This window comes from Candoia aspera, chromosome 3 (genome assembly GCF_035149785.1).
Source record: "Candoia aspera isolate rCanAsp1 chromosome 3, rCanAsp1.hap2, whole genome shotgun sequence".
Taxonomy (NCBI): Eukaryota; Metazoa; Chordata; class Lepidosauria; order Squamata; family Boidae; genus Candoia; species Candoia aspera.
The window spans coordinates 96,739,117-96,766,110 of record NC_086155.1 but is presented as its reverse complement, the minus strand read 5'-3'; positions in this window follow the sequence as shown (position 1 = coordinate 96,766,110).

The following is a 26,994-nucleotide window of genomic DNA, read 5'->3' as shown; positions in this document are numbered from 1 at the left end:
ACTTGATTTGGAATTGATTTTTTTGGCAATACTTAGTGCCTCAAGTAGGTGTTTCAAACACAATCTAGTACGTGAAAGAAGAACAGTGTCATCCACATATAACAAAGCACAAATTTTCCTTTTGACTAATGATGGACAATGGCTATTAACTTGAAGTAATATAGTCTCCAGATCATTGATATAAATGTTAAATAGCATAGGGGCCAAAATACATATTCATAGTTATATCATCTGTAAGTAAACTTTTTCTGTTGCATCTAACTTGCATTATACTATCTTGATGTAATGCTTGTATTAAATATGTGAGATGCCTGTCAGGGACCAACTTTTCTAATTTAGCCCAGAGTTTGGTTCCATTAACAGAATAAAAAGTGGCCTTAAAATCTATAAAGGCAGCAAATAATTTGCCTTTCAGGAAAACTAATATAAAACACTGATCAATTGTTGATCTGTCTTTTCTAAAAGCAACCTGAGCATTTGTTAAAACAAAGTGTTCCTCAAGGTAACAGGTTAATTTTTCATTTAAATGTCTTGCATAAAGTTTTCCCAGGACTGATAACAAACTAAGTGGCCGATAATTGACAGGGGCTTCTGTTTCTCCCTTCTTATATAGGGGAACTATTATAGCCCAATTTTTGCTCTGATTTCAGATGTTGACCATCAACTATGGGTGAAAGTCAATTCAGAATTATATGCTGAAATAGCTTGTATTGGTGGCATGGAAGTGAGATTGAACAAAGAGTCTTTGCATCTGAAGGCTCTCTGCCTACTTTCAGCAGCGCTATGATGATTATTGTCTACCAATCAAAGCAAAAAATTGTAGCTCAGGGTTGAACTGTGGACTCCTTGGTGCTCTCTGAGCCTTGGTGCTCTCTGAGCCTGAAACAACAAGGCTCAGAGAGCACCAAGGACTCCATATTATTGTCTCCATATCTTAGGTATTTTGCCTGTCTTTACACACTGGTCGAAAAATTCCAGGAAACATTTCGTGATGTCCAGTCCGGTGTTATATTTGGCTTTATCAGGCCAAGAGTGCTTTAGGCTTTCACACGCATAATAGCATTTTTAGCTCCACCATTGTGAAAGAGTCTTTAAAACACCCATTCCCTTGATATTTATGTCGTTCTGTTTTCTTGATCTATAATTTGTTTGGACAATTAATTGCAATTTAGAAGCTGTTGGTGCACTACGTGGCAAGTTGTTAAGTTTATAGTGCTATTCTATATTCCTTGGGTAATTAATTCAACTTCTAATCATGCTCCATATTTTCCTACTGTTATGAATCCTATCTATGCTTGTAATTAGTTCCTGCCATGTGCCTAGTATGATGTGTGAATCTACTCACTCAGCAAATAAGATGTATGGGCTCAAAAGACATGGTGTCCCTAGGCTAGTGAATTGTCTTTGCGATCCATGAAGCTTAATAAAAGGCCAACAGTATATTGTGGCTTTACCCCCACAACCTTTTGCAGTCCAAAACCTATCACAAAAGAGGAAATAATTCCAATCTCTAATATTTATTTTGTTTTTCCATATTTACTGAATAAATTTCTTTTCAGATTTGAGACAGAGTGCTTCAGGTGACATGTAAAACACTGAAAATATTAATTTGGCTGTGGCTGTGGCTTTGTGCACATTTGGCTTGGAATAAACTCCAAGAAATTTAAGGTAGTGTATTGCCAATACATAGAACTGTACTGTGCAAATCAGTGCTTAAAAGCATATGTGATATTTGAAATGGGCATGCTTAGCTTTGTGAAGCTATTAATAACATTTTTTTGCTAGATAGAGGGAAAAATACATCTTGGCCAGATTTGAAAGCTACCTTTTTTGTTATTTTTTTCTGAAAGGGGTGTTGGAGGTGATGCACAAATGTTGATTTCCAGTAGCTAGCTAAACTAGTTACCATATCTTTGTAAGGGTTTTTTTTTTTTTTTGTAACCATTTTCCATAGTCTTATAAGTAATGGGTCACACTGTTCCTAGCTTGTTGACCCTGCTCCATTAAGAAGGTGCATATTCTCACATACACATGCCTGTTTCAAACTGGGACCATTGATTGAAAACAATGAGTGATGGTGTTGAATCTTAGCGGGTTGAGCGAGTAGTTACAGTAGTGACTTAAGAAACAATAACCACACAGCTGTCCCTAGCAAATATTTTCAAAAGCAAGGATAAGTAAAGGAAATTTGCAAAAAGGAAGTCACAAGTTTTCCTGGAGAAGTTTCACAAAGTGGGTATCAGTGCTGTTTAGTCCTAACTGAAGGATAACGTAAAAAAATTACATGTAATTTTTTACATAAAGTTCCCTCCCCTCCTGGAAGTATTGCAATCTACACTGTCCTAGTTAAACTTTAGGGATAAAAATAGCTATTTTGCAAGGCAGAAATACAGAAAAATATTTCCTACAAATATTTTGATTGTGAAAATATTCACCTTCCTCTGATTTTGTTCATTGTGGCTATTTTCCTGCGCTTGATTACCTTACATTCCATTACTGCTTTTATCACTTTCCTGGATTACTGATGAAGAACACGGTCATAGGGATCCCAGCTAATCAGGAATAGTTCGATGATTGTTCTGTGCTAGTTTCTCATGTGATGATGTCACAGTGGATAAATTGGGAGAAATAAAAGAAGTAGGAGATAACAATGAAAATAAACTGACAGCATTTTTGCAGGCATTACTGAAATGCTGAAGCAAAAGGAAGGTGATTTTCAGCCTAATTGCAAATCTATCCTAATGATCCAGCTCTGATCAGTGCTGTCTGTTCCTCTTAATACTTTGTGCAAAACAAGTACCTTTTTTGGCTTTTAAGGAGGTAATTGTCATGAGTACTGATGGCGAGCAGGAAGGGGCCTCTATCCAGGGTGGAAAATGCATGTGTAGTACTGAGGAATTAAGCAGCCATTCAAAGAGAGACAGATCAGTGCCACCTTAACTTTTGGGGTTTATCTGTCTGGGTTTTTCCCATGCTTCTTCAGTTTGTTAGGATTCTGTCTTATGTAGCAGTAATAAACACTAGAGACCTACTCCATGTCTCAGCATGATTTCTGACTGTTAGGACATCAATCCTAACAAACTCCTACTCCCATCGAAAGAGGGAGAAACAAAGAAAAATAAAGGAGAGACATTTGGAAAATGTCTTCGGAAAACCAGGATGTTCGGCAAGCCATCCAACAATTGGCCACAGCCTGCAACAACACCAACAACAAGTAGATCTCCAGATCAACACAGTACAAGCAGCCATGCTACAGCAGTTACAACAACCAGCTCCGATTAACCCACAACCAGTGCCAGCAGCATCAGCAGCAGCTCCACCAGTAGTCCTGAGATCCCAGGGCAGTCTACCAGAGAAGTTTGGAGGAGAAGCAGGACAGTTGAGAACCTTTCTCACACAGTGCACAATGTTTTTCGACAGCAGACCGGCAGAGTTTCCCACAGACAGAACCAGAGTCACCTGCATTCTAAGTCTGCTAAAGGGCCCAGCAGCCAAATGGGCTATTCCCATGGTGGAGAACAATGACCCAATTCTCAACGACTACCAGAATTTTCTGGCAGGGTTCCGAGCACACTTTGACGACCCGATCAGAGAGGTCACTGCCAGCCGGGAAATTCGGAAGCTCAAGCAAGGCAACAAGAGAGTGGGAATCTATATTGCTGATTTCAAGCTGTTAGCAGGAGATCTGAACTGGAATGAGAGTGCCTTGAAAGACCAATTCAAACAGGGGCTAGATGAAGAAATTAAGAATGAATTAGCATGCCAGGGAACACCAGCTACCCTGGAAGCCTTATATCAGTTGTCTGTGGTCATAGATGCCAGGCTAGAAGAGCTCAGACAGATGCAGCCAGGGAGAGGCAGGGGCATCAGGATGCTTCCAGGATTTCCAGCTCTCTCCGTAGCATCTCCTCACTCAGGACCAGAGGAGCTGATGCAGATTGGGGTGAGCAGGAGGCTTACTTCTGAGGCTGAGAGACAGAGAAGGAGAGAGAGAGCCCTCTGTTTCTACTGCGGAGTCCAGGGGCACATAGTGAGAGCTTGCCCAGTGAGAAGCCAAGCAAATTCCGTAAGAGCCCCAGGGCAAGCAGCTGAACCAAGAGCCACCTCTGCCTCTGCTTCTAACCAGGGAAACTCCGTCAGTCTCCCTCCACAGAGCTCAGCAGGGAGACCATTAATCAGTTAAGAAGGGCTCATTCCGAGGATTCCAGGCAATCCTTTTACTACTTACCAGTAATAATGCACATAAACCCAGAGCACCAGGTCAAGCTAGAGGCCCTCGTGGATTCCAGAGCTTCAACCAATTTTATTGATGTGCAGACCGTACAAGACTTCAACATCCCGACCATAGAATTGCCATGTCCCATAGAAGTGGAGACCATTGATGGCCAGCCGCTCAAGGCAGGGCCTATTAGAAGGTTCACAGAACCTTTGCAACTAACAACGGGTGACCACACTGAGTGGATCCAAATTTACATTACTGCATCACTTAATGTGCCTGTAGTCCTGGGCACACCTTGGCTGAAGATCCACAACCCATTGTTGGACTGGACTATGGGAGCAATCTCCTTCCCAGCTAAGGAATGCCAGCACTACAAGATTCAAGCCGCTCTCCTCTCTCTGGCAACCAATGCACTCACGGAAGCAGGGGGGGTCCAGTTGCCAGCCAAATATGCAGATTTTGCAGACGTTTTCAGCAAACAAGAGGCCACAGCACTACCCCATCATAGGGACTGTGATTGCACCATTGAGTTGATACCAGGAGCCAAGATTCCAGCAAGGAAACAATATCCCATGTCCCCCAAATAACTAGCCACCTTAAAGGATTATTTGGATTCTAATCTCCAAAAGGGGTTCATCCGACCATCTACTTCCCCAGCGTCTGCTCCTACCTTCTTCGTACCAAAGAAGCCTGACCCGTTGGCACCAGCAAACCAGGAGGCACCCATGCGAGTGGTCCACGATTTCAGTTTTTTAAATAAACTCACAATAAAAGAAAATTACCCCCTGCCCTTAATATCTGATCTGCTGGATCGCTTACAGAAAGCACACATTTTTACTAGGTTGGACCTCAGGAATGCGTACAATCTGATCCAGATGAAAGAGGGGCATGAATATCTGACTGCCTTCGACACCAGGTTTGGTAAATTTGAGTACCTTGTTTTGCCCTTTGGCTTGTCTAATGCAGGAGCCATATTTTCCCGATTTATGAATCAAATTTTCTCTGATTTACTAGATAAGTATCTGGTCATTTATCTAGATGACATATTAATTTTCTCTGAGGATTCTACAACTCATGTAACTCATGTACGTAATGTCTTACAAAGACTGAGAGAGAATAAGCTATTCGCCAAGCTAGAGAAGTGTGCCTTTGATTAAACTGAATTACATTTCCTGGGCTATAAAGTATCAACAGAAGGCATATCCATGGATCCTTCTAAGGTCCAGGCAATTCTCTCTTGGCAACCCCCCCCCCCCCCGAAATGTGAAAGACGTACAAAGATTTCTAGGGTTTTGCAATTTTTATATGCAGTTCATAAAAAACTTTAGTGACAGGGCTAGACCCCTCACACAGCTCTTGAAGAAAGGATCAAAATTCATTTGGGGGGAGAGACAGCAAGCAGCCTTCCAAGAATTCAAGCAACTCTTTGCATCCCAGCCGCTGTTAAAACACCCTGATCCCATGAAGCAATTCATAATGCATTCAGATACTTCCAATATTGCCATTGGGGCAGTGTTATTGCAATATACAAACACAACTGAGAATACATTACTTCCTTGTGCCTTTTTTTCATGCATGCTCTCACCAGCAGAGAGAAACTATGATGTTTTTAACAAGGAGTTGCTGGCAATTAAAGCAGCATTCCAAGAGTGGAGGCACTGGCTAGAAGGTGCAACCTTTCCTGTGAAAGTTTGCACCAATCACAAGCATTTACAGCTTCTACAAAACACCAGATCCCTCACCCCATGCCAAATCAGATGGGGCCAGTTTTTCTTCCGTTTCAATTTTGTTATTTCTTATGTGCCCGGGGTGCAAAACTGCTTGGCAGACACCCTGTCTCGATCCTTTCAGGCAAACCCCGCCACTCACCAGGAGGTACATATTACAGCCTCACAACTTTGATCAGTCTATGAGGGGGAACCAGACAGAGATTTTAGCAGCAGGCAGACAAGCAGAGGACCTATTTACAAGAGTCAGAGCTCAGCAGCAACAGGACCCATATGCCAGGGCCAGGACGGATGACCTCCAGAGGGGCCTGCAAGACACTGCCTCCCCATTCAATGTGGAGGCAGGAATCCTCTGGCATAGCGGAAGATTATACATTCCCCCCTCATTGAGGGAAGAAGTACTGAGACTTTGCCATGACCATCAAATGGCAGGCCACGGAGGTGTTTTCAAAACTCTCCATAGAGCTCTGAGAGACTACTGGTGGCCTAAGATGACTGCAGACATAAAGGGCTATGTGGCTTCTTGTCATACCTGTAGACGAGCCAAGCCTTTTCCAGGGAAGCCCACAGGACTCTTGCAACCCCTATCCACCCCCAGTCAGCCTTGGGATACAATCTCCATGGATTTCATCACTGATTTACCCCCGGTCCAGGGGCTGACTTCCATACTAGTGGTGGTGGACCTTTTCACTAAAATGGCACATTTTATTCCATGCAAGGGTCTCCCATCTGCACAAGCCACAGCACAGTTGTTCATGGACCATGTTTTTTAGGTATAGAGGCATGGTAAATCACTTGGTGAGTGACAGCGGCCCACAGTTCACTTCCAGGTTCTGGAGGGCCCTTTTCCAGTCATTAGGGGTCCAGATCCACCTATCATCATCACATCATCCAGATAGTAATGGGCAAGATGAGAAAATTAACCAGTGGTTACAGCAGTATCTCAGGCGTTACACCACTTATCAGCAAGACAATTGGCCAGCCCTACTCCCCATGGCAGAATTTACATATAATAATCCTGTACAGTCCTCTACCAAGATGTCTCCTTTCCAAGCACTCTATGGGGTTAACCCTCAGGTGTTGCCCACCTCCTCCCAGCAGGGAACTGTTCCAGCCGTGGCTGATTTTCTTAAAGAGCAACAAGCCGCACAGGAGTTGTTAAAGGAGCAGCTGAACAGGGCAAAGAGTGCTTACAAGAGAGATGCAGATGCTCACAGACAAGAGGGGCCAGCGATTGCAGTAGGAGACAAAGTGTGGCTTTCTACCAAGTTTTTGACCTCTACCGGACCCTCCAAGAAGTTGGACTCTAAGTTTGTGGGCCCTTTCACTGTGGTACAGCAGATAAATCCAGTGGTTTATCGCTTAAAGCTGCCAGCATCCATGAAAGTCCATCCAGTGTTTCACAGAACCTTGCTAGCCAAGGACCCTCCCCCAAGTGCCTTACGATCGCAACTGCTCCCCCACCCCCAGTAATTGTGGAGGGGGAGGAAAAATACGAAGTCGAGGAAATTCTGGACTCTAGGAGGAGGGAAAGGGGCATCCAATATTTCATGCACTGGAAGGGGTACCCTGAGGAAGAGTGCATGTGGGAGAATGCCAGAGATGTGCATGCACCAACACTGGTTCATCGATTCCATCAGCTTTTCCCTCACAAACCCAAGCCTCGCACTCTACCAGAGACTCCTTACTTGACTGAGCAAGCAGAGGAATCCCAAGCAGAGGAGCTCATAAGTTGGCAACCTCCACCCCCACCTGAAGCCTTGACACTAGTAACAGAGGAGGGGGGGGGGAACCGCAGCCCTTCACCTCGGGCTTGCATTTCCCAGGGAGGAGGGGGGATGACTCTTCTAATTATCTAGCTATTTTTCAGCAGCAGCCACCTGGGCCAGAAGAGTTATCAGACCTGGAGAGCAGCACGGATTCGTCCTTGGAGTTTTCCTTTGAAGACTTTCCATCGTTGCCCAGTTCCCATGGGAGCTTAGAAGGAATCATAGACTCTTATTAAGCCTCTGGAAGGGAGGGGGCTGAAACGGAATGTGAATCTGGAGGGGAGGGTGATGTCATGAGTGAGGATGGCGAGCAGGAGGGGGCCTCTATCCAGGGGGGGAAATGCATGTGTAGTACTGAGGAATTAAGCAGCCATTCAAAGAGACACAGATCAGACCCACCTTAACTTTTGGGGTTTATCTGTATGGGTTTTTCCCATGCTTCTTCAGTTTGTTAGGATTCTGTTTTATGTAGCAGTAATAAACACTAGAGACCTACTCCTCGTCTCAGCGTGATTTCTGACTGTTAGGACAGTAATTTACAAAATACTTTATGCAGCAAACTTAAAAGAAATGCATTTTCAATTTGTTTAAAATGTTTTGATTGTCTCTGGTGTTCTTGATTTCCTCAAAGACTGCTAAGAGTTTACAGTCTGATTAAAGATTCCTTCTGTCCGTCCATCATCCTATTTCTCCATTCAACCTTTTGTTTATTCTTCTGTCATTCACAAGGATCCCATATGTGATCCATTGCTGGAAAGTATAACTACTGTCCTGATTTATAGGCAGTCAATTGTCCTTTTGAGGATAACACTCAGTCAGCATTCCTTTGATCCAGCAGTTTCTTTCAGATCTAAAGCAGTTTCACATGGTACTATCAGTTAAATTCTTTTAATTGGCTGCTGCTTCTGTCAGTCTCTGCATGCACCTGCCCAGTCAACTTTATTTAGATTTATATCCATCTTCAGGATTTGTAGCATGTTGTCAGCTGGAACTTCATAGTACAGTGTTCCCTAACTTGTTATCCTCCTTATGGACCACAGCTCCATAATCTTGACTACCATAGCTGGGCCTAATGAAAGTGCAAATCATGTGGGAAGCCCCAGTTGTGGCAAGTTGCCTGGTTATCCCTAAATAGTCAGCAGGGGCAGGCTTACTGAAAATCAGTGACAACTTCAGCCCTTCTTAGATTTCTCTAAGGGCAGCATCTGTATTTCTGAAGCACCTGTTTGATGTTTCCTAGAATCAACAGTGACCCATGTTTCTTAGCTATCATTTAGCAGTTACAGCAGAACAAAATAGTAACTTCCCCTCCCATCCCATGTGCACAATATGGAGAGTTAGCAGCAATATGTAAAATCATCACACCACATTTGCTTCCTGGATAATTTTTGCATTTCAGATATTGCTGTTACCATGCAAAAACCAGAATCTTGCTATTAAATCATATGGATTTTTTAAAGCATCTGAGAGGATTATGCATAGTATTATGAAGGTCATTTATTCCAGGAAAGATATGCTTACCAAGAAGGCAAAAAATCAAGTTATTATGTACTCCCAATTATTTCTAGACTGTGCTAGACTTTTCCAATCAATACATACTTTAATAACATAATTAACCCTTTTGTTTTCCTGTCAAAGCATTTGATAGCCTCCTAAGAGTTAAGGTGGAGAACCTCATAGACCCCCCACCAAACAACAACAACAACAAAGGATTGCTTCAATATATTAAAAGATAGCAATAGGGCAACCTGCATTTTGTAAATGGTAAAAAAATCTATCCAACATTAACTGTAAAAAAATCCAGGCCTGTGAATATTAAGAAGTCTTAATGTGGACATTCTTAAATCTGTAATTTTGCTCTCTGAGTACTGTACTCCTTTGCTTGCTCTTTATAGCAGTATCATGGAAAGAAAATGTGTACGGTAGAATTCTGGGGTTAGCTTTTCTTGGCCACATTTTCTTCAATCCTTGTCTTTGCTCTTGTCAATAAAATTGTAACTCCATCCCTAATCACTTGAGTGATTGTTTGGAGAGAGAGAGAGATACCATGCTATATGAAGCAACAAAACTTTTTGTGTGAGAGGGCTCTTAAGATGCCAGGATAAATGCATTTCCTTCAGTGCCTAATGGGAATCTAAGTGCTGCTGCTCCAGTTTGTAGATTTTCATGATCATATATACATATCGAATTGACACCATTTTATTACAACAAATGTATTCCAATCTACATGATCAGATGAATGGCCTCTGGATTCTTTTGATAGGGTACATTTTTGAAACCCTCCCAAAAGTTACTGCAAGATCAAGTATTCAGATTATTTTGGATGCTATCAATATGATTCTTTTTTTTTTTTCACTGCAGTTAGAATTAGTTCCTACTGTAAATTAAGCCTTTGATAATTTGGATACATAACACCAGTAGTGCTAGTACTACTAGTAGCAACAGCAGTAGCAATAGTAATGTTTTCCATTCCAAAATACTTTGGTTTTGTCATGAGTGAGGATGGCGAGCAGGGGGCTCCCATCCAGGCTGTAAAGTGCATGTGTAGTACTGAGGAATTAGGTAGCCATTCAAAGAGACACAGATCAGGATCGCCTTAACCTTTGGGGTTTATATGGCTGGGTTTTTCCCACGCTTCTTCAGTTTGTTAGGATTTTCTGTCATGTAGCAGTAATAAAACACTAGAGACCTATTCTTGTCTCAGCGTGGTTCCTGGCTGTTAGGACATCAATCCTAACAAACTCCTACTCCCATCGAAAGAGGGAGGAACAAAGAAAATAAAGGAGAGACATTTGGAAATGTCTTCAGAAAACCAAGAAATTCGGCTCGCCATCCAACAATTGGCAGCAGCCCTGCAACAACACCAACAACACGTAGATCTACAGGTCAACACATTACAAGCTGCCATGCTACAGCAGTTACAACAACCAGCTCCGATTAACCCACAACCAGTGCCAGCAGCAGCAGCAGCAGCTCCACCAGTAGTCTTGAGATCCCAGGGCAGTCTACCAGAGAAGTTTGGAGGAGAAGCAGGACAGTTGAGAACCTTTCTCACACAGTGTACAATGTTTTTCGACAGCAGACTGGCAGAGTTCCCCACAGACAGAACCAGAGTCACCTGCATTCTAAGTCTGCTAAAGGGCCCAGCAGCCAAATGGGCTATTCCCATGGTGGAGAACAACGACCCAATTCTCAACGACTACCAGAACTTTTTGGTAGGGTTCCGAGCACACTTTGACGACCCGATCAGAGAGGTCACTGCCAGCCGGGAAATTCGGAAGCTCAAGCAAGGTAACAGGAGGGTGGGAATCTACATTGCTGATTTCAAGCTGTTAGCAGGAGATCTGGACTGGAATGAGAGTGCCTTGAAAGACCAATTCAAACAGGCTGGATGAAGAAATTAAGAATGAATTAGTGTGCCAGGGAACACCAGCTAACCTAGAAGCCTTATATCAGCTGTCTGTGGTCATAGATGCCAGGCTAGAAGAGCTCAGACAGATGCAGCCAGGGAGAGGCAGGGGCCTCAGGATGCTCCCAGGATTTCCAGCTTTCTCTGCAGCATCTCCTTACTCAGGACCAGAGGAGCCGATGCAGATCGGGGCGAGAAGGAGGCTTATTTCCGAGGCTGAGAGGCAGAGAAGGAGAGAGAGAGCCCTCTGTTTCTATTGCAGAGTCCACGGGGCACATGGTGAGAGCTTGCCCAGCGAGAAGCCAAGCAAATTCCGTAAGAGCCCCAGCGCAAGCAGCTGAAACAAAAGCCATCCCTGCCTCTGCTTCCAACCAGGGAAACTCCGTCGGTCTTCCTCCACAGAGCTCAGCAGGGAGACCATCAATCAATTAAGGAGGGCTCATTCCAAGGATTCCAGGCAATCCTTTTACTACTTACCAGTAATAATGCACGTCAACCCAAAATACCAGGTCTGTCCTAACAGCCAGAAACCACGCTGATACAAGGAATAGGTCTCTAGTGTTTTATTACTGCTACATAACAGAGAATCCTAACAAACTGAAGAAGCGTGGGAAAAACCCAGACAGATAAACCTCAAAGACCTATTCCTTGTCTCAGTGTGGTTCCTGGCTGTTAGGACAGGTTTGATGATAAAACCCACAGTGGAATCTCACCCTTCCTCTTTGCTTGGTGTTACCTCTCTCCTACTCAGGCTTTTCTTCATCCTACAGAGCCCCTGGCTTTGTGTGCTTATGGCAGATGTGTGATAGATCATCCACACATCCACATAGAAACAGCCTGTGCTGAGGAGGTGTCTGGTTCCTCTGGCAACCACAGTAAAATTGCTGACAAAAACAGTCACAATCATCCAGAGAGATGATTGAAGGTTCTTCCTCTCTCATGTTTATTTAAATGTCACAATAGGTTTCATCTGTTTTTCAGGGAAAACAGCACTTTTCTGCAGATCTGGTTTCAGTCTACCACAGCACTGAGTTGGCACTGAGATGGAGGCTGTTCTGTGAGGACATGTCCTCACCGAATGGTAGGTGAGCCACCTCAAAGACAGACCAAATAAGGAGGCTGTGTGGATGAGTTCTTAGAGTACAGCCTACAGAGTTTAGAACCAGTTTTATTACAGTGAGTGCAAACACTATGACTTTGAAGTAGGTATTACTAAGAGATTTATTTCTTCCATTTCTATCCCATCCCAGTCCAAGAAATTCTCAGTGGTTTACATGATGAGGAAACATTAAAGTGTCTATCATAAGTCTTAAAATAGAGTAAACCAAATAAAAGAAACCATAAGGTCCACATAAAGCAAGTTAGAAAGAACAATAAGGTAAACATAAGATAAAAGATGGCTAAAATTCCCTAGATAATTAGAATGCTTGCTAGAACAGTTTGTCTTTCAGCATTCTCCTGAAGGCCATCAAGGAGGAAATCAAGGAGGAACTACTGCTGCCAGTGCAACAGTGGTATCCACAGCTGAGAGTATGCAGTAAAAAAACAAAAAACAAAAAAAAAACCTTAATTTAACTTAAATTTAATTGAAATTATTCAGTGTAGGTACCACCCAGCTCCAGGTAACTCTGGGCAGCTCACAATGGAATAAGAAAAATAAAATATGACTAATTAGAAATAAAATAAATAAATAACATTTAAAAAAAATAACAAACAAGAACACACAAAACATATCCAGCAAAAGCTCCATTCACAGTAGCCTAAGGCCTGGGAGAACAGCCAGATCTTTAAGTAAAGAGATGACTAAAGCATAATAACGCAGCTTAAAGAGCCGAGGAAGAACATTTCACCAATAGGGTCCAGCCACTCAAAAGAGTTTGTCTTGTGCATCCACCATCTTCACCTTTGTAGGAAGTTTGATAGGTAATGTAATTTAGTTGTTGGATTTATATTCTGCCTTTCTTTCAAAAATGTGTGGTGGTATACATGACACTCCAAATTTTCCCCACAATAATAGTTCCTTTACATAGGTTGGGTTGACAGATAATAAATGGTCCAAGTTACCCAAGGAACTCACATGGCTGAGGGTAAATGTGAACTGAGATCTTCTTGGGTTATTCCAACACCTTAATCTTCACACCACATCAACTTTAATAGCATCTCAAGTGGGGAACACAAATTTCAGTTAGGCTCATAACTGAGAACACAGCCTTCTTGGATATCCGGCCTCTATCTATATTGAATGTTAGAACCAAGAGTCAGCCTTTGTACTGGTTTTGAACTCTCTCATCCTTATATTTTTGCTGTTTTTCTCTATAGGAACATTAAATTGTCATTTCATCCTTTCCTGTACTTCTGCTGCATTGGGGGAAATATTTGCAATCACATTTGATATGAACACCTGTTCTATGGATTATGTCTGTGAGATACAATCAATAGGAAGTCCTGCTGTGCATGTTTTAAGCTAACTTTTTGCAGGAGAACCACCATGGTGCAGTTTTCTGGCTCTGTAGAAATTAATGTCTATGCTTTTATTGACTTTGATGGAGTCAGAAGTAATCTCTTTTGAAGGCTATACTCAGATCTCACATTCTCTTTCATGAACATGTTCTTAGGAGTTTTAGTATATAGCACTTTGGATTATGTCTCCTGATGTGACATAATCCAAAGTACTATAACGAATAAACTAAATGTGAAATCCAGAGGTTATCATCAATTAAGTAAGTTTTTTGTGATCAAAACTTTATTAAGAATTACATTATACAGATAAAATTAATACAAACTACATAAGGTAAAAATACATAAAATAAAGCAAGAATATATATATATATATATATATATGTATGTATGTGTGTGTGTGTGTGCGCACACAGAAAAAAAGAGAAAGAAAAAAAATACATCCCCAGCAAGTATAGTTAACGTTAAAAGCTTAACACCCTCTCTTAAAATACAACCAACCATCTCTTCATCACATATCCCACCCCATTCTCTATGAACACATCTTTAAAACTGCAACACTCCATTTTATTCAGCAAAAGTCCATTAACGGTTAATAGTTAACAACTTAATTATTGCAAATTATATCCAATAAACCCACTTTGAATCCCTCCTTTTACATTTATTTCTCATTTTCTATTTAAACAAATCCCCCCAACTCATTTCTTCAAATAAACATCATCATCCAGTCCTAGTCCACATAAATCCATTAAACATTACCAGAAATAGCAATCCATCTATTTTAACCTTGATCAAATAAACTGATTCTGTAATCTTTCCCTTTTCTCATAACAATCTTTAGTTCCTTCAGATAGTATCCAAACATCTGAGATAATATCCAAACATCTGTTTTCTTTTTATGCTCTCTTTGTCTCTTCTCATGAAATTGTTGGCAACTTTTGCAAGTTCCTTATGTAGATCCAGTATAAAGAGGTTATCCACATCACTCTTCATATTCTCACTGTCTCTTCCCACAAAATTGTTGACAATTTTAACAAATCCCTTTTGTAAATCCCATATAAAAAGGTTATCCACATCACTCTTCTGGTTTAGTATTTGTATGTCTTTTTTAATTGTTAAAACATCAGCCAGCTTCACTTGTACATCCAACAGTCATCTTTTTGTGTATCCACTGTTTCATCTTTTTTCCATCTGCTTATAGATTAAACCCACATTTAGATCAATTTCAACTTTATTTAGTAAAACCTATTCTTCTTCCATAACACCATCCAGTTTATCTATCATAGTAGATAAATTTAAAATTATTTTTGGTACCCAAAAGTCATATTTCCCTCTCAACGAATCCATTGATATGTTCATTTCTTTCTGGTGCCTGCTAGTGACCAACCTTCAAAGTCATCTTATCAGTTTTTGCTTTCAAATGTAAACACAGAAAGTTTCTCAGGGGAAGGATCCACTATCAGTCAGAAGACATGATGAAAACTCCTTAATCTCACAAGACATGGGCCGACTCAACTATAGTTTCAACTGGGAAACTGTGAGTATCCTAGACCAAGCTAAATCTAAAAATGCTAGGAAATTCCTGGAAGCTTGGCATTCAGACAGATCAATAGACACATAGTGATAAACCACATTTACACACCATTCAAAAGAGACAATTAAAAAGCTAAGAAGGAAACAAAAAAAAAGCAGAACACTTCCTCTGCAGCAGATTATACCCAGATAAGCAGGGATTAACATGAGACAAACAATCAAGTAACTACCAAGGAGAAAACCACACCCCCACCAACACTGGCAGGGCAAGCTACTGTATATAAACAGGGAGCAAACCCCACACCCACTAGCACTGATGATGTTACCTAGTTGGGTAATGAAACATCTGCAAGCAAACAATCAAGCTCAGAGAGCACCAAGGACTCCAAAGGGTCCTTTAAATTAACTTGAAAGTCTTAATTCAAGTGCACCTAAACCCTTAATCCATCTAAAATTTTCTAAAATCAACACTCTAACCCTTTTGCTGTTTGTTCCAAAAAAGAAAATGTTTACAAAACCATAAAGTTGTAATTTTCTTTCTTAAAGGACTGGAGAGAGAGAAAAAAAAAACTCATCCAGCGAATGCAATAAAACTTGCAGTTCTGAAGGTCCTCAATCTTTAAAAAGCCATTTAAAAAAAAGTAAAATCCAAAGTGAGTTTTGGTTGAATCTTGAGTCCATGGAGGGCTACATTAATGGCTGAGCTTGGTGAAATCCCATGACTCCCAGCTGATTGCAAGAGGCTGCAAAACCTTGGATCCTGCCCTCTACTCACAGAAAACAGCTCTCCAATGTATGTATGGGTGATCTCAAAGACCTCTCCTTTCTCCAGAGAGATTTTGGTGGTCTGGATCCAGCATCCAGCCATCATTTTGGGCCATAATGTCTCCCGCTACTCCACGGGAGCCAGTTCTCCATTTCCTTACCAGAAGCTTCCAGTTTTTAGTGTTCAAATAGATGTATAAAATAAACAGTTTAGGGCTTCAACTTTTAAAATACAGTAATATACTGATCGAAAAAGAACATTTTTCTCAGAGTGGCATGCCCTATATGATATGAGGAGGGGGAAAAAGGGATTTGTATATAAAATTAAGTCATGAGGCATGCTTTTATAGCAGTTGGGCACAAATTGCCTTTTAAAACCAATTTTGTGTGCAGAATAACTGGGTGTGTAAGTTCTCCAAACTTTTCCAAGAGAAGGAGAAATTTTCTAGCTATTACTCAAAGTCAGGGGTGACAATAGCACTATTATTGGAAATTCCAGCAGAAGGTTACTTTTCCCCAATGTTCATGTTACATTCACTTAACAAAATCTTTCCTGGTTAAACCCAGATCAAAAATGGCTGAACCCTTTGTGTCTTCCTTCACCTCTGAAGGAGAAAGATGCCAGCAAGACAAATCAGGACCATACTTGGCAAAGTTCATCTTCCAACAGATGCCAGGATAATTAAAATTCTTAATTACTATTACTTTATGCCTCCTTGAAAGATTGCAGCCATTTTAGGTTTTTTTTAAGTTTCCAATTGCATAGTTTTAATTGTACATTTTAAAAGTTGTGTCTGATATGTTCCTTAAGGTAAGAAGCTCTGCTTACAATTGTAGAAAAACAAGATATAAATGAGATGTTTTTGAAGGGTTATGAATGATTGGCAGAAGTTTTGAAACTCATTGACTATTTTTTCTTTATGCCTCTCTGCATTTCTCTGAATGACCTTCCAGTAGCTACAGGGTGATGACTAGGCAATTCTGTATTTGCACTTTGAGTATATTATGTTCTTCATGCTCTGACCCTTTGAAGCTCTCTGAATGTGACATATATGTATTGGGCTGTCATCTATGGTGCCTAGGAGAAACAAATGAAGTATTTGAATTGTGGAAAGAAAAGTGGACACTATTGAAAAGGAAATTTATGGAAAAAGAGTAATGAATATCTGAAGTCAGGGCTACTCTCCTGAAAGGCAGGAAAATGAGGCAATTTTTTAAAAGGTGCTTCTGGGATTAAGCTAATATACTCCAATGAATAAGAGACAATTGATGGGTGGATGGATATGTCATGATGAGTCTGTACTCCTGCAAGGAAACAACCAATACTACATTCATTCCAAGGATGCTAAGGAGCCTTGGGACAATTCCTCATTGCAGCTTAAGCTACTTGTCTCCTTTGTTGCTCCTGACTGTTCCTTAATCCAACTTCAGAAATTCCATCTTAGATTATAATAAATTGGAAATAGGACTGGGCTGGTGCTCAGTCTGGACTGTGGCCACCACAAAACAACCTTGACTGGTTGTTCTACTATACTTGCTTTCTCCCAGCCATGCAGGGAAGGCAAGCCTTGTTGACTGGCTCCTGTATGGACCTTTGTGGACCATTCTATTACCACCTGCCTCTTCATATTTGGGATTGTTCCCTCCTCACTAATCCATGCCTTTCTTTTGCTTTCATGGTGTTTGCACACCTGGATGCCTTCAGCCAGTCCCCTTCCTATATTATTTCTTTGACACCAATGCAGAACTTTTTTTCCCTTATGTACCAACTTTGCTCTGATGCTATCATAATCAAAACAATAGTGAACAGGTTGCTCTCTCATTCCTATATTCCTTTGTAAGTCTAATGAAACTTGTAGCAAGGAATAACTGGTTAGTCCAGCTTCATAAAAGCAAAGCAGAAACATTTAAATATATTTAAAAAATAAAGGGAAGGGAAGGCTTTCTATGGGCAGGGGGTGGGAAAGCAAAGGGAACATGTTTCACCTAGCCTGGACCGAAACCAAAACGTGTTCCCATAAGGGCTGCATGCAGCATGAACTTCTAGGCTTGAGGAGAGATAATTGGCTTAACAAGCCATTGTTGGATCAACTGTAAGATTATAAAAAATGGCAATTGCTGATTAATGGAGAACATAGGGGCTTGGAAACCCAGAATGAAATGGTTGTACAGGGCAGCAACTAGCTCCTGGAAGGGAAAGAATGTGCCAGGCACTGCAGCCTATTGGAAGAAAGGCTGCTACTAAATCTAAATAAGGGCTGAAGACCATCCCCTCTGAGGAGGTTAAGACTGTTTGGGTTGGGAAATAATAATTCTGAAGCAACACTGGGAAACACAGACATAGGGTACACTTGCAAAGGGTTGGGAATGGGAGGAAGGGAAAAGTACTGGTGATGGGCCAAGAAGAATGTGCAGATCTGCCCTCAGACTTTTAATATTTAGAGAATATTGTGGGGTAATTGGAAGCATCTGCAATAATAACTTCAAACATGATCTGTTACAAGGCAAGTTGAAGAGAGGTTCATTCTTTTACCTTTGATGATAGGCACTGATTCAAGTATGAATGTGGATAATCACAATCAGGAGGACAACCTGATGTCCTCTGGATATTCTAGACCACAACTGCCCTAATCCATTGCCATTGGGCATGCTGGCTGGGGCTGATGGGAGCTGAGTGTACCACATTGCTTACCCTAATCTTATTTTTACCTATTTTTTTTCCTTTTTAAATTATTATTTCAGAAAAAGAGTGGGGCAAGTCTTAGTACCTTTTCCTATAGTCTCCTTTCTGTTCTGCATAATGCAACATTGGCAATTATGACTAATTCTCTGTCTCTAATTCTCCTAAATGCATAACTGTCTATAACTATTGCACTTTCTTATTAGGTAACATTTTTGTTTCATAAATCCTTTTTGGTGGGGAGTAGGAACTTTTGAAAACCAGAAGGTCACTCATTTGGACTTAGTATAAGGGGGAAAGGAGACAGAGATAGGAAGCTATCTCAAATATAAATATGTGTGTCTTTCACCAGCTATGGCTAGTGTACTGAGGTCAGGTGCTCCTAGGTAGTGTCCTGATCAAAGCTAAGCATACATTCATAAGATCACAAATGGACTGCTACAGTATCTAATTCACAGGACTGCCTTTGGAGACTTTATAGAAACTTCAGTTGGTATCAAATATACAGTAGCTTCTAGGTTCCTAACTAGGAATGGCTGAAGGGAGTGTGTGCTCTCTGAAACTGTATGGTTTCTGGATACTAAATATTTTGGTGCCTTTGTAACTTGAGGTATGAATTTCTTCTTTATGAACTTGCTCACACCCACTCTTTTGCATTTGAGTTTGTCTTCTGGATCCTATCAGCCATCTGAAATCAGGTGGGTACTAGGGATCAAAGAGGATATTTTTCAGTCAAAGCACCAAAACACTCTATATATGGAAGACCCAGTCTTCAGCAAAATTATCTGGCACTAATATTTTGATGCCTCAGAAAGGCTTGTTGCTTGCTGAAGTAGCTAAATCCAGCCCAGTTATGTTGTTACTTGGGATAAAAAAAAAATGTGTAAACATGTTTCCCCATACATGGCATTAAAAATTAATAATAACTTGCTGCCTTTTCATGACAATCAAAATTTAAAGTGTGAAGCAATTATCTTGCTTGTCGAAGTCTCTGAGGGTCAGTGCTAGGAGTGTTCTTACTAACAGCCCAAACTATAAGTCGTTGTTATGGCTGGTAAGTTTTAGATCACTAACCATACAAAGAAACCTTTAGTTCAAATCATAAGAAACATACCGCATTTCCTGTATACTGAAGGATAAAAAACAGTGAGTTAGCTATATCAAGCATCGCCCAAATCTGAAAAATTAGATGAATGTGTAATGAAATGCTTATACCAACTAAATGAATTAGACAAGCATAATTTTATCCGCACAAGGAAATGGAATTATTGGGCACACAATCCAGAGAAAATTAGCCATATTTAAATCCCCATGAAATCAATGGCATTTAAGTATTTAAAACCAAGTGCTTAAGTCTAATTGATTGCAATCATTGATTATACTTTATGAACAGATGTAGGCTGCATCGAAAGCTAAGAATGTAATCACTGATGAGATCAACAACAAAAAGAAGTCCTATTTGGTTAGTATTTTTGCTGGTGGGGAGGAAGCTATATGGAATAGCTTGTGCAATAGTTCTACACCTAATAATACACATATAAAAGAAAGCCTCCCCTGGTTTCCATGTACATACCATAGGATTTCTGAAACTGTAGTTATATGTGTGAAAGTGCTCTCTCTCTGCTGTTCATTGTATAAGCTGGGACATTGGGGGGATGGGCCACTTGTGGGATAGTGACGCTATTTAGCACACTGCTTGTCACTTGTTCCTGTAATTGGTAAACTGAATAACAAGATAAGGCTAAAGCAAGGCTATGATCAACCAGAATTTTACTTGGGTTAGTTCAAATGCTTTCCGTCTACAGGTTGTCAGATGGAAGAATGTAAACCCACTGGAAAACGTTTACGTCTGCAGTGTTTAATGTTGTTTCCCTATTTTCTATAACACACATTTTCAAGCAAGTAACAACAAGCAAAGAAACCCATATAATGACGACATACTTCACAGCTTGGTGACATTCAGAAGGACCTGTTTTCACTTTAACCTACATTGACTTCCTGCCAAAGAGAAAAGCACCTTGTGACTGTCTGAAGGTGCTCTGTTCCTAAGATTAGTTCCAAAAACAGAAGCATCTTTCCATCTCAAATGAAGAGCATTGTATTCATATTGCTTACATAGTGTAATGGTATGTGGGAAAGACCTTGGGAGACTTGGCCAAGAGATGCTGCCAAGGGAACAGTCAGATAAGAGACAGCATAGCCCACAGCTGGATAGTGGGTAGGGCAAGAGGCTCAGAAGAGACCCTCCCTAGTTTCTTGGGAGATATGGGAGGGAGAATTGTACTTTCAGACTTGCAAGATTCTGTTACTGTAGCTTTGCAATAAAGTAGAATTAGCTCACCTGGTCATGTTTCCTGTCTGGTCTACCTAGTAAGGCTGACACATAGTTCAATAAAGGAAAACATTTTTCCCCTTTCCAACTGGAAACAATACTCAAAGGAGGCAGATGAAGAGGTCTTAACATCTCAAGGTGCCACATACACTGTGCTGAAAAGGAAAGAAAAGTACCTCTATCATCAACAAAGATGTAAGGATATGAGAGTGACCAGCACAAAAATGCATAAGCTAATTTACCAGTAAATCTGAGATTTTAGAATTTTGGGAGTTGAAGTCCACACATCTTAAAGTGGCTGAGATTGAGACACATTGTCCTTTGGTGAGGAGAAAAAGAATAGAAGAGATTAAAAGATCTAGGGGTACAATAGCAAAAGCTATTGGAAAGCAGAATACAGAGAGAAGATAGATTGGAAAGAAAAAAGAAAGGCTTCTAAATTTACTAGCTTATTGTCACCATTTTCATTCTTCGAACCATGATTGTTTTTGCTTCTGCCCCCTTGAAACTTTAAGATCAGGGAATGAGAATCACTGCCCCACTTGAGATGCTGCAAGTCCCAAAACAACAAACAACACTACCTGCCACTCCACATAAAAGGAAGGGAGGAAGGGTCTGACACTTAGAACCCCACATTCTTCCTTGAAGAGAAGGAGTACATTGGCAAAACTCTTTTCAGCTTCATGTCTGTCTGTTTAGCCTGGCTTCTGAGGGGGAGATGCAAAGCCAGCAAGCAAGCATTTCCCTTAAAGGACCTTAAAATACAGGAGCTGGGAGGACTGGTAAGGCAACAGTTCCCTCCAATGGATTAACAGAGCCATGGATCTCAAAGCAAACACGGCATTCCCTAGTTTTGCAGCTTTCCAGTAACACCACATCACCTCAGCATTCCAATTCTGCTGATGTTTTAGGAACATGCTGTGTTCAAACTCATTTTGCAATACCTTAAAAAATGCCTGAGTGATAAAGAGATGAGAGAGGGAGGGAGAAGGTTGCAGGATCCTGAAGAGCAAGGGAAAAAGAGAGCTTGCTGCTGATGGCAGAAAATGCTACAGGATGGAAAGCTAGATGGAGGGAGAGAATGACAGAAAGAAATGAGAGAAAAAGAGATACAGAATTCAAGTTAAAAAGAAAAGTAAACCATGTATTTTGTGGTCTCATGTATTTCTAAAACTTAATCAAAAGTGACTCTTTTGTCAGTTTGAATTGTGCCTCTTTCTGCAGATATTTGGACAAAATCAAAGTCTAGCTACCTATAAAATTGCCACCAATGTGGAGCAGCTTTCCTTCTCTCAAGCTTTCAAGGCAGGAGGTTTTGTGAAGCACCACCTGAGATGGCCTGTTTATCTTAAGAAGGAACATATTTAATTATTTCAAAAGGGAAGAATTAGTTAATGTGGGACCCTGCAGATTAAAGATTGAGGCTACGCCACAGTCTCTTGGAGGCTTGTGCAATCTGACTACTCATGCTAGGTGAGCATCTCATTTTTATTGCATAAAAAGATAGGGGGAAAAAACGGAAGCATGAAAAACAGAGAGAGAACAAAGAAAATCCCATGGCAGAGGAACTGTCTTGAATAATTTAAGGCACTTCCCTTCTTTTAGGCTTCAGATTCTTTGTTCCTTTATATACCTTTGAGCCCACACTGGGCATTTAGTTTGTCAGCGGTCAGGCTACAACCATCATCAAATCCACAACAGCAGGGGAGCGAAGCACCTGAAAAATACATATTTAGTATTAGGTTTAAGCTACTGGGAAAAAGAAAAAAGAAAAAAGAAAAAAGAGAAGAGTGAGCAGTTGTGAGAAAAAAAAATATCCCTCTTGGCTGATTTAATATAAGATGTATTCTTGGACTGGAGTGGGATTGCTCCAGCTGGTCAGCACCAGATCTGGAAAATGGCATTAATTTGTCTTGCCTCTTCCCAGCATACACACATAACACAAACAAAGCTTATTATTTTCTTCATTGCTGGCTGAAGGAAGATTTTCTGAACAGTATGTTGGAATCAGCAATTATATTTTAATAAGAGCCAAAATCATCACCTTAGATGACAAAAATCTCCAAGGGTGACTGCAGGGCTCACAGGCAAACTGTAGAATCCATAATACAAGAATGTAAGGCCAGAGCCTACGAGAGGAACTTTGCTGATTTCTTGATGGCAACTGATGCTGCAAAAGATTATATTTGTAATCTTAATGTTTGTTTTATAGTTGCCCTATTATATTCCTATTTTTTTAAATATAATATATTTGTAATATGTATGATGTACTGCCATATGATAGATAGACAGACAGACAGACAGACAGACAGACAGACAGACAGATAAATCATCTTAACTGACTAGACCTTTACCTTGCAGGTGGAAAGTAATTATTCTACAGAGGGTCACATTCAGGGTTGATTCACTATTAGCATAAGTTAATGTTTATGGAGCATCTTTTCATTCTCTTTTTCTCTCTTCCACCCCTTTCTCTTCCTCTCTTTTCTGCTGGCTAGATAGCTGTTGCTGCTAAAAGGGTTATCCTGAAAGAGAACATTAGATTTCAATGTAGAAAAACTTCTGAACGAGATGAAGACTTTCTCTCACACCTTCCACCAGGTGGCTGATCTTGTAGGGTTGCATAGAGTTAACTTCCATAGTCCCAGGATCACATAATTCTAGCTTGATTCAAGAAGAAAGGCTGCCTAGTAGAGCTGCTGCATGGATCTTATAGTGCTGCACTATCTTTAGTTTTAGTTTTCTTCCAGTGTAAGTGCTACACTGGAATTTGCCTCCACAAATTACCTTTCACAATAGCACTTTGCAAATCAAGTGCCTACTTCAACTTTTACCAATCTGAGGCCCTCCAGATGTGATCGAGTGATTATTGGCTTTGCTGAGGGAATCTGAGAACAGAAGACCCAGTACATCTGGAGGACACAAGGTTGGGGAAAGCTAATCACCTTTAATTGGCAGTGACTCTCCAAGTTTTCAAAAAGAGAACTCTAGCATATCATTACCAGCAGATCCTTTTCACTAAAAAAACACTGGGCATTTGACTGGAAGTTGTCAGCATAAAAACCCTGAATGCAATCAGTAACCTCCCCTCATTGTGAAGGGTGGAATGGGGAAAAGAATTAGATTAGAAGGGAGCAGGAAACTTAAGAAACATTTGTAGAAGCCACATGATATGTTCAATTTATTTTCTGTTTCAACAGTTCCACATGCAGATATTCTCAGATGGTATATAAAGAGTGTCTCTGCCCTTGTGGATCAGGAACAATTGAAAATGTTATCCAGGTGCTTTTATGTTGCCTTTTTTTTTTTAACATTACTCCAATTCTGCTGAAATTCTCAGACCATTTGGGCCTAGTTAAGCATTTGTATTTTTATCAGATTAGGATAAGCCCATTATTCACCATGTGGCAAAATTTTATACAATTGCTTGTATAAATATCAGAGAGATCTACTTGAGTTCTCATTCTGTACAGCCTTTTAGTGGAGTAGATCTTCATGTCTTAATAGGAGCATATGAATTGGTGGTAAGGAGTTTTGCTTTGTTTGGTAAGAGTTAATATGGTAAGAGTTAATAAGATTGGCCTTTAGATGTTATAAAGATGAACTTGACTACTTTACATCGTTCCTGCCCTACCACTTAACTATGGGTAAGTCAGTGGTAGGGTCACCTTCTCCAACCTCCCATCCTCCAGACGTGTTGGGATTAAACTTTCAGAGTTCCCAGTCAACTACTTCTAACAACTTGTTGCACAGTTCAGGTGTCACCTTAATACCACAGTAAACTTCCCCAATGGTTAAATTATGTAAACAATTTTTTTTAAAATAGTAATCTCACTCTACAGTTTATTGGCTTTTTGTGGTGTTACTGGTTACCCGGTAGAACATGATTTTAGAAGTCGAACAAGTAAAATAATGATAGATTGGCAACCTTGAATATAGGCTTTTAAAAAACAATAACAACAGTGCAGGATAATGGTTACTGTGCTGCACTGGAACAAAAAGTCCTGAGTTCAAATCCCCATTTATGTATTGAGAACATAAGAAGAGCTCTGTTGGATCAGTTCCAACTAGTTCAGCATTTTGTGTCCTGTATTTCTTTCTTTCTTTCTTTTCTTTTTTCGATGACCTTGAGCTCTAACATTGTGAGAGGGAAAAAAAAAACTCCGTAGCCACATTATCTGTGTTGTGCTACCTTATATCTTCTCAGCAGGCATTTGCTTCCATACACATTGAAGATAACAGCTTTTGATCATTATTCCAGATTGGTTCAATAATATTAAGGTCTTGGACATGATCCTGATCACTATTTAGGATTAAATCCAGTGTTAAATATTTTCTTGTTGGCTACTTGACTAGCTGTATCAGGACACAATAAATAGGTTTGATTGTGACAACCGGAATATACTATATATAATGTTAAACATACTATTCTTTGTTTCTTTTTTCAGACACTTTTAAAATCAAAGTTATAATCAGTCATTAAATCAATTCCTCAGCCTAATCTCATAGGTTTGCTGTGAAAATTAAAAGCAAAGGAGAGGAAGAAAGTATTATACTGTCTTGATTTTCATAGATGAAGGTAGGATATAAGTGCATTAAATGAATGCATGTATTTACTTCTTTGACAATCTTAGACTAATAATAAGACATTCTGTTATTCTGGAGAGCCCAAATCTTTTACCAAATACAAGGAACATTTAGGATAATTTTTAATAAAAATGTGGAACATAAATTTTATGAAATGTTTGGTATAAAAAATATTCCTAGAAATCTAAAAGTCTGCCTAGATCTATCCTTCCTCAGGTTGTTATGATCAGGGCTGGTCCTGATCTATAATGATGAATCCAAACTTTTTGAGATGACTGGCACTTCAAGTCTCTATCAGAGAAGTCTTTTTTATTGTTCTCTTCGAGCCCAACCCACCAGGGAAATGAAACTATTGATTGAGGGGTGGGAGAAGAGGCCATATGACTTCAATTAAGAAAGATGTGTGCAGTTACTTCTTCAATTGGGGGTATGTGACTCTTCAGGAAGCTTATTTGTTAACTGAAGAGAAATAATGCTAAGTTATAACGGTGGTGGGTTTCATCAGCCTCCTGAGTAGCAATGATTTGACACAGCTTGTCATATGTACTTGATCTTGATTAAAATAAGGCATTATTAACTCACTTCACCAAAGCTGAAGCAGAGCAGATATCTCATTTTCATTTGACTATCATTTTCATTTCATAACCCATAAATATTTGAGCAATGTCAACTGGTAGGAATGAGGGCAATGATAATTTTGGAGTTCTATAGCTCTGGACCATCAAGCAATTGAGTTGCCATAGAATTTCAGTTATCCTCAATTCTGAATGTTAATTGAAAAGTAGAGCCTCACAGGATAGAAAACTTTCTTTTTTTGAGCAAGACCACTAATTCACCTAGCCATGATTTGGTGCCATTGATTCCAAGCTTACATGGACCACAATCCCCAAAATGTCATAGAAAGACCCAGAGATCTTCTTTATGTGAAGTGTGTGTTCTTTTCTGAGTAATAACTGAATTATAAAATGGAGGGAGACCTCTGTGTAAGCCTCCTTGAGGAAAGTCAGGATATAAATCTAAATAACAATCCCATCCATTCCCATTTCGAATAAGATACATTTTAAGACTAGGTAGGCTAATGTGTGTGAGATCACTGGAAAACAGAAAGTGGGTCATATTACTAGTTAAACAGAAATAAGGCATGAGTAGCTGGTAAATAAGTTCTCATGAATGGGAGCAGTTATGTACCTTTACACAACAACATTCACTCAGGAAAATATTCAGATGGATTGTACTTCTTATTGCTTTTTTTCATCTCTTTGGATAAGAGACTGTCCCCTGGAGCCTGTTGCCTGATTTATTTTTGAATTTTAGAAAATTGCTTTCAGGGGGTTATATTAAGGACGGAAGGATTGGATAGCTGCACTTACTTCTGAGAAAAATTAAAACTGAAGGGACATTATATGCTACATGTAACACGGAATTTGAATTATTGAAGCTGAGAATTGAACAGAAGATTCTCCATGAATGGAACATTACTATAATTTTCAAGTGTTACAATTTTTGAATGAGTGTT